Source organism: Phoenix dactylifera, chromosome 17 (assembly GCF_051530095.1).
Source record: "Phoenix dactylifera cultivar Ajwa chromosome 17, Ajwa_hap1_PhDact_Kaust_v1.1, whole genome shotgun sequence".
Classification (NCBI taxonomy): domain Eukaryota; kingdom Viridiplantae; phylum Streptophyta; class Magnoliopsida; order Arecales; family Arecaceae; genus Phoenix; species Phoenix dactylifera.
The window spans coordinates 1,824,967-1,834,303 of record NC_143206.1 but is presented as its reverse complement, the minus strand read 5'-3'; the positions used below and the strand labels follow the sequence as shown (position 1 = coordinate 1,834,303).

Genomic DNA, 9,337 nt, shown 5'->3' with positions numbered 1-9,337 from the left:
ATCATTCCAAAATATCCAAACTATTATCTCTCCCTCTTATTTTTGTGGGAAGTCACCTGAGAAGAGATGGCTGCCGAACCCCAAGCTTCATGGAATCAACCCCGGTGGGAAAGAAGGATGGAACGGAAGAGAATGCCCCTCAATCTCGTCGACTCCCCTTTTTATAAGCTGCCATCACTCCCTCTCTCCTTCCCTATTTTGATTCTCGGATAAAGATGAACCTTTGCCGTTGCATGGATTCGCTGGGCTGCTGTGATTTAGATTTTGATCCGGAGAGGTTTGAGAAGTTGGGACGTTGGAGTTGTTCCGTTTGATTCTGGACGAATATTGAAAGGATGCGAAAGATCGGCTGGGAGTGATTCCAGAACAGAGGAAACGAGGAATCTGATGACGTTGGGATTCACGGACGGCTGGGAACAAACTCTATTCTGAGGCAGGGGATGATGACACGGCTGCGAGTTCGGTTGGAGTTTATCCCGTGAAGATGGAGGATAGAGCTGATCCGTGGGATATATGGGATTATGAACGGGATGTACGAGAAACAGGGGATTCGAAGAGGAGCATGGGACGTTGGAACGTTGATGCAGAGAAGTTTGGTTTGTTCGATGGGATACGGGAGCTGGGAGATCCGAAAGAAGGTTCTGGTTTTCATCCGCATGAAACAGGGGATTTGATGTGGTCATGGGATGTTTGGATATCGGCTGATAACAGGGAACAGATGCATGGTTTTTTTTGTTGATGGATACAGGAGATCCTTGGAACGGTGAGAGTGATTCTAGAGAAAGCTGAAGTCAGGGATCTGGTTGGATGCGGGATCACGAACGTGATGCGGAGGGATAACGAGATGAAGCTGTGTTTGTTTGGGATAAAGTTGCAGCTGGAACAGGGAAGTTGATCGAAAGATGAAGATGAAAGAAAGCCGTTGGGAGGAACGAGATCCTGAGGTTTGCTTGGATAAGGATGGATCACGTCCGTGAATGGGAGATGATCCAAAAGACGGGATTTGCTTGGGATAAGAATTTAAACTGGTTCGGATGAGAAGTTGATGATGACGTTGGGAAGAAGAGATTTGCCCGTGGACGATGGGATTCTTTTCCGAAGAAGGGAGCTTGGATTCATTCTGTTTCGAAGCTTAAATAGGGGGGGAAAGCTATGACGTGGAAGAAGGATTTAAGGAGGAAGAGGATCACGGAGAAGATGGGATTGAGCTGGCTCTGTTTTGAAGAAAAGATAAGGATGCAAGGCTTGGTTTGATAGGAAAACGTGGGAGACATGGAAGCTAGAATGTTGCCCACGGCTGAGAAGGGATGAGGCTTTGGGATCCGTGCGACTATAGATGGTATGCTGAGAGATAAATAATTAAAGGGATTTGACTGTTTTTGAGATTAAAATAGGAAAATTGGATCCTGTGGAAAAAGAGTTGGAACGAGTGGGAAGAAATTTAGGTGAACTTAGAAAGCACTGGATTTTGGAGAAGAGTTCTTGGAGTCGACTCCGGAGAATGTGAAATTGTAAAATGATATAGTGTCCGTTTAGGCTTTACCTAATTGAGCTCGACTCGACCTGCATGCATTAAGCTTAATCAATAAATAATCAAATCAATCTTGAATTACCTTGGATAATTTATTAAAATGCAATCATGAAGGTAATACAATTTTTAGTTAAATTTACAAAATATGTGAATTAAAATAATGATAAGTGCTATGAATAAGATATTAATTTATGCATTATTTAGCACTTATCAGTTATCTAAGGTAGCAGCGGTACAATATGAAATAAAGTCTAGTGTGATCCAAATGCTCCCATCTTTTTATGGGCTCACCAATGAAGATCCATATAAACACCTAGATGAATCCTTGAGATTTGCACCACTGTCAAGATTCAGAACTTCACTGATGATGCTCTGAAACTTAGATTATTCCCCTTCTCCCTTAAAGATAGAGCCAAACAATGGCTGAATTCTTTAGAAGCCAACTCGATTCGTTCTTGGGATCAAATGCAACAAGAATTTCTTAAAAAATACTTTTCCATAGGAAGAACGAACCGGTTTAGACGTGCCATTACAAGCTTCTTTCAAACCGAGGGAGAAGAATTTCAAGAAACTTGGGAGAGATTTCGGGACCTAATCCGTAAATGCCCTCATCATCAAATACCTAAGTGGCAGCTAGTGCAATGTTTCTATGACGAATTGACTGAACGAAACCGTCAGATGATCGATGCTGCATGCAGGGGGACTTTCATGCTTCAAAATGAGCATGAAGCATGGCAATTATTTGAAAATCTTAATGAAAACTCCCTCCACCATGCTTTCTATTCTCGTCAAGCAATCCCGAGTTCTCAAAGAAAAGGGATCATTTGTGAAATAAGTCATTCCATGGGCCTATCTAGCAAGGTAGATGCATTGTCCCATAAGATTGATCAATTGATGATAGGAGGACATATCGTTAGCTCTTCCCAAGCACAAGTGTGTGCTATCTGTTCTAGCCCATCGCACCCTATTCATGAGTGCCCCTCAACATCCCAATTTCTCGAACTTATTAATGCTGCCCAAACACAGCCCAGACTGGGTAATGACCCATTTTCCAATACATATAACCCGGGATGGCGGAATCATCCAAATTTTTCTTGGAGGCAGCAAGCTCCGAATACTGCCCAACCCTACTCCCAAAATTTTCAAAACCCTCAGAATTTTCATCTCTACCGTCCCTCAATTCAATTTCAACACCCTCCTCCTCCAACCCAAAGAAATACAGCCTTTGAGGAGAAAGTGTTGACTGCTCTTGAAGGTTTGGAGGCAAACACACAACTATTGCACTCTCACACGCAATCAATTGCTAAGTTAGAATCCCAAATGGATCAACTAGCCAATGTATGTTGACCCCCTAATAGATTTTGATGAATACAAAACACTAGAGTAAAATTCCATTATATCTTAACAATTTAATTGAGGAATTCATGTGTCTTATTAAGAATATTGTTAAGAAATGTCTAGGCAAGTTCCCATAATTTTTATGAATTTATTGAAGAATATTTTGAGTTAAAGAAAACAGATCAGGGACAGCCGAGACGTCTCCGGATAGTTTCAGAGACGTCTCTGGCACAAACAGGAAGAACCGGCACACTTGGAGACGTCCCCGACACCTGCCGAGTCGTCCCCACGTTAGCGGAGTCGACTCTCTCAGTAGCGGAGTCGACTCTCTCAGTGGCGGCAGAAAGGCAGTTTTCAAGAGATATGCGCGAGACGTCCCCACAGTAAGCCGAGTCGTCCCTGCAAGTAAAAAGGAGACTTCCCGAGTCGTCCCCAAGATAGCGGAGACGGCTCTCTCAGGGTTTTCCAGAGAATGGTTTTTTGGGTGATAAGGAAGCGGAGTCGACCCTGAGACAGCGGAGTCGTCCCCATGCATAAAGTGCAGACAACCCGAGACGTCCCCTGAAGGAGCGGAGTCGACTCTCTCAGGAAATACCAGAGGACATGTTCTTCGGAGATAAAGAAGCGGAGTCGTCCCCAGATCAGTGGAGTCGTCCCCATTCAAAAAGTGCAAACAAGCCGAGACGTCCCCTGAAAGTGCCGAGTCGACCCCAGACAACGGAAAAAGTAAAATCTTGTAGCCGAGACGTCTCCCGTTGAAGCGGAGACGTCCCCGGAGTGACTGGGACGCGACTGACAGCTTTTCAGGTTTGGTTTGAATTTCAAATCCTTCTTTCTTTGTCTCTAACAGCTATATTTGCTTTTTGGGCTATAAAAGGGACCTCTTAAGTGCTTCTCAACAACTCTTCACCAACCCAAAGCTAGATCATTCAAGAGAGAAGTAAGAAAGAAAAGTTCAAGGGAGTGAGGGCATTCAAGTGAAGAAATCAAGTATTTTCAAGCTTCCCAAGTGATTTCAAGCTCAATCACTCTCGTGCGCTTGGGATTCAAAGATCACACTCAATCCTACGCGCTCCACATCGGAAGAATCAATATCTCCCACGCTTCCAACGGCAAAAGGATTCTTCCGGGTTCTATTGTTCATAATTGCAATATTTGCTTTTTAGAGCTTTTCCTTTCTTTTGTAAACTCTTTCGTTGTGGTGCTTGTTCCAGTCAAGGGACTTGGAACAAGGGAAAGGCGTCCCAAGCCTAAGTGAAATTGGGGGTTTTAGGGTTTGTTGTGAGCCCGGTGTAAAACAACGAGTTGGGTAGTAAACTCGCAAAACTACCGTACTGTAATCGTGGATTATAGTGAAAATTCCCAAAGGTGATTTGGGGAGTGGATGTAGGAGCAGTGGAAGCTCCGAACCACTATAAAACCTTGTGTTTGCGATTGACCTTTCTCATTCCTCCTTCTTTACTTTAGTGCATATATTCGTGTGTTTTATTTTTAATTAGTCAAAAGTTTTTAAAACACCCAATTCACCCCCCTCTTGGGTGACCATCTCTGGGCAACAAGTGGTATCAGAGCTGGTGCTCTGTGTATTTCTTGAAAGACCTAACCGTCTTAGCCAAAGATCTAGATGGCAACACCCTTTAACAATGTCCCTGCCGAGGGGCAAGCAACCAATAGACCTCCACTCTTCAATGGGACAAATTATACCTATTGGAAGACTAGAATGAGAATCTTCATTCAAGCACAAGACTATGCCTTGTGGAGGGTTATAGTCAAGGGACCACAAGAACCATCACATGTGGTTAATGGCATTCGAGTTCCCAAACCTGAGGAGGATTGGGATGAGAATGATGATAGGATGGCTCAACTCAATTCTAGAGCCATGAACTCACTATTTTGTTCTTTAGATGTAAATGAGTTCAATAGAGTCTCTACATGTAGTTCCGCTAAGGAAGTATGGGATAGGCTTGAAGTTACCCACGAGGGTACAAATCAAGTCAAAGAGTCCAAAGTGAACATTCTAGTTCACAAATATGAATTGTTTAAGATGGAACCTAATGAAACCATCACATGCATGTTTACACGTTTTACCGAAATTATTAATGGCCTAAAAAGCTTGGGCAAATCTTACACTAACCCCGAACTTGTGAGTAAAATTCTCAGGTCACTGCCAAAAGCATGGGAAGCAAAGGTCACGGCGATTGTAGAAGCCAAAGACCTCAACACTTTGGGGCTAGAACAACTCTTGGGCTCATTGATGACGCATGAGCTCACGATGAAGCAGCATGAAGAAGAGTTGCCAAAGAAAAAGACAATCGCACTCAAGGCTACCTCAAGTGTATGTGAAGAAGAGAGCAGTGAGAGTGAAGAAGAAAGTCAAGATGAGGACTTGGGTTTGATAGTAAGGAAGTTTAAAAAATTCATGAGAAGAAAGAAACCCTTCCCAAGAAAGAAATTTGGAGGGAGAAATGATTGGGAAAAAGAAAAGGAAAAAGAAAGAGACCCAATCGTATGCTATGATTGCAAGAGACCGGGACACATTCGTTCCGAATGCCCTCAACAAAAGAAGTATTTTGGAAAGAAGAAGAAGAAGGCATTGAAGGCAATGTGGGATGATAGTGACACATCATCCTCCGAGGAAGAGAAGGAAGAGACCGCCAACTTGTGCTTCATGGCGTTCGAAAGACGACGAGGTATGTCAAAACCCAACTATAAATTTTACTTTAGAAGAATTATATGAAGCTTTTCAAGAACTTATGGGTGATTGTAGTATGTTAGGAGCTAAGAATAAAGAATTAAAAGCCTCCAATCAAAAACTAAAGGAAAATATTGAAAACCTATTAATTGAAAAGGAGAGCGTTAAAAATATTCACACTACTAACCTAGAAATCAAAAATTCAAAACTAAGCATTGAAAATGAAAAGGCAAAAACACTAATTAAGGAATTAAGTCTAAAAGTAAAATCCCTACTCGACAATAATACCTCACTTGCTCAAAATGTTGAATCTCTTAAAAAAGATATGGAAGAACTAGTTAAAGAAAATTTGAATCTTAAGAATGAGGTACATAAGTACAAACCAATTGTTGAAAAATTCACACAAAGCTCTGAAAAATTAAATCTCATTCTTTCAAATCAAAGAGCTGTTTTCAATAAAGCCGGATTAGGATATAAAACTAATAAGCAACAAAAATATCTAAAGAATTTCTTTGTAAAAGCAAAAGACGTAAAAACTGAAAAACCAACATGCTTTCTTTATGGAAAGAATGGACATAAAGCCTACTCTTGTATTCAAAGAAAAATCCAAACTAACAAGAGTACATTTGTAAAAGCTAAAAACATAACTAAAGTATGGGTGCCTAAGGGAACCAACTACACTAACCACGAAGGACCCAAGAAAACTTGGGTACCTAAGAGCTTCACATGATTATTTTGCAGGTATGCCTTGCAGCCGGAAATAAAAAGAGAATGTGGTATCTTGATAGTGGTTGCTCAAGGCATATGACCGGTGACAAGAGTCTCTTCGTCACCTTGGAATCAAAAGAAGGAGGAGTAGTCACATTTGGAGACAATGCTAAAGGCCGAATTATTGGTGTTGGTAAAATCTCCATATCACCCTCCTCATTTATTGACAATGTATTGTTAGTTAATGGACTAAAACATAATTTGTTAAGTATAAGTCAATTTTGTGACAAGGGCTTTAAAGTATCATTTGAATCATCACTATGCATAATTAGTAGTCCATTTGACAATGAGATCATACTCACAGGACATAGGCATGGAAATGTTTACATGGTAGATCTTGATGATCTCACCATGAAGGATGGCCAATGTCTTGTAGCCATGAATCCCAAAGTCAATGAGACTAGTTGGTTATGGCATCGTAGGTTAGGGCATGCTAGCATAGATTTAATCTCAAAATTAATTACAAAGGATCTAGTCAAAGGACTACCAAAAATAGACTTTGAAAAGAATAAAATTTGTGCTGCATGTCAATTAGGGAAACAAACAAGAAGTTCTTTCAAGTCTAAGAACATAGTTTCAACATCAAAACCCTTAGAACTAATTCACATGGATTTGTTTGGACCCACTAGAACTGCTAGTCTAGGGGGTAAGAAATTTGGTCTTGTAATTGTTGATGATTTTTCACGTTTTACATGGGTTTCATTTCTTGCACACAAAGATGAGTCCTTTCCCGCTTTTATCAAGTTTCATAATAGGGTTTCAAATGAACTCAATCTTAAACTAAAAGCAATTAGGAGTGATCATGGTACCGAGTTTGAAAATCAGTATTTTGAAAAATTTTGTGAAGAAAATGGTATCAATCACAACTTCTCGGCACCTAGGACACCTCAACAAAATGGGATGGTAGAAAGGAAGAATCGCACACTAGCAGATATGGCTCGTACCATGTTGTGCGAATCGGATCTACCAAAGTATTTTTGGGCTGAAGCAATAAATACTTCATGTTATATCTTAAATCGTGCTTTAGTTAGATCCATCTTAAAGAAAACACCGTATGAGTTGATAAAAGGTAAGAAACCAAATATAAGTTATTTTCATGTTTTCGGTTGTCGATGCTTTATTTTGAACAATGGAAAGGACAATCTCAGTAAATTTAGTGCTAAATCAGATGAGGGGATCTTCTTAGGTTACTCCTCATCTAGTAGAGCATACAGGGTCTTCAACAAGAGAACTCTCGTTGTTGAAGAATCCATTCATGTTGTTTTTGATGAAACTAATGGAGATTCTTCTAGAAAAGAAGAAGATGGTGATGTAGGTATACTTGAAGACCAAATGAAGGAACTCTCCACTCAAGACAAACAACATGAGGATGAGATCAAAGAAGATACAAATCAGCGAGATGAAGAAGATCAACCTCCATCAAGAAATCAAGATCTTCCTAAAGAATGGAGGTATGCACATGGTCATCCAAAGGATCTAATCCTTGGTGATCCTTCACAAGGTATAAGAACTAGATCCTCTTTAAGAAACACTAGTAATTATCTTGCCTTCGTTTCGCAAATAGAGCCTAAATCACTAGAAGAAGCTGAAAAAGATGATAATTGGATGAATGCTATGCAAGAGGAATTAAACCAATTCGAAAGAAATGAAGTTTGGACTCTAATGAAAAGACCCCCTAATGTTTCAATTATAGGCACCAAGTGGGTGTATAGAAATAAACTAGATGAAGATGGAATAGTAATAAGAAACAAAGCTAGGCTAGTGGCCAAAGGATATAATCAGGAGGAAGGAATAGATTTTGATGAAACTTTTGCTCCTGTTGCTAGGTTAGAGGCTATTAGACTGCTTTTAGCATATGCATGCTTCATGGATTTTAAACTCTATTAAATGGATGTAAAAAGTGCATTCTTAAATGGCTATATAATGGAGGAAGTTTATGTAGGACAACCTCCATGTTTTGAAAATCACTTACATCCAGATTATGTGTATAAATTGCATAAAGGATTGTATGGACTTAAGCAAGCTCCTAGGGCATGGTATGAAAGATTAAGCAATTTCCTAATTGAGAACAAATTTAAGAGAGGAAATGTAGACAAAACCCTCTTTATTAAAAGAAAAGGAAATGACTTATTGCTTGTACAAATTGATGTGGATGATATAATTTTTGGTGCTACTAATGATAGTCTTTGTCAAGAGTTTGCCAAGCTTATGCAGGGAGAATTTGAAATGAGCATGATAGGTGAGCTCAACTTCTTCCTTGGGCTGCAAATAAAACAATCAGAGGAAGGCATCTTCATCAGTCAGACCAAGTATATCAAAGAAATGTTGGAGAAATTCAAGATGAAGGATGCAAAAGAAATCAGCACACCCATGGGCTCAAGTTGCAAGCTTGACAAAGATGAAAAAGGTAAAAGTATAGACTGCAAATTATACAGAGGTATGATAGGCTCTTTACTTTACCTTACTGCTAGTAGACCAGATATATTATTTAGTGTTTGTATGTGTGCTAGATACCAAGCATGTCCTAAGGAATCACACTTGCAAGCTGTTAAGAGAATTTTTAGATATCTAGTAGGGACATCTAATGTAGGCTTATGGTATTCTAAACAATCTGACATAAATTTAATTGCTTATTCCGATGCTGATTTTGCCGGGTGCAAACTCGACAGAAAAAGCACAAGTGGCACATGTCAATTCTTGGGTGCTAATTTGGTTTCTTGGTTTAGCAAGAAACAAAATTCAGTTGCCTTGTCCACAGCTGAGGCTGAGTACATTGCAGCTGGAAGCTGTTGTGCCCAAGTTCTTTGGATTAAGCAACAACTTGAAGACTTCGGTATCAAAATGGATAATATACCAATTAAGTGTGATAATACAAGTGCAATCAATTTAACAAAAAATCCTGTTCAACACTCTAAGTCAAAGCATATAGAGATTAGGCATCATTTTATTAGGGATCATGTGCTGAAAAATGATGTGATGATTGAATATGTATGCACTGAAAATCAATT

The 9,337-nt window shown here is 39.8% G+C and overlaps 1 non-coding gene across 1 annotated transcript; it reads right to left on the bottom strand.

The window, feature by feature from the left end:
- Nucleotides 1-2,045: 2,045 nt before the first annotated feature.
- On the bottom strand, nucleotides 2,046-2,151 carry LOC120109403 (small nucleolar RNA R71). The gene has a single exon (XR_005510293.1). It is a non-coding gene; the product is annotated as a small nucleolar RNA R71 (small nucleolar RNA).
- Nucleotides 2,152-9,337: the final 7,186 nt, after the last annotated feature.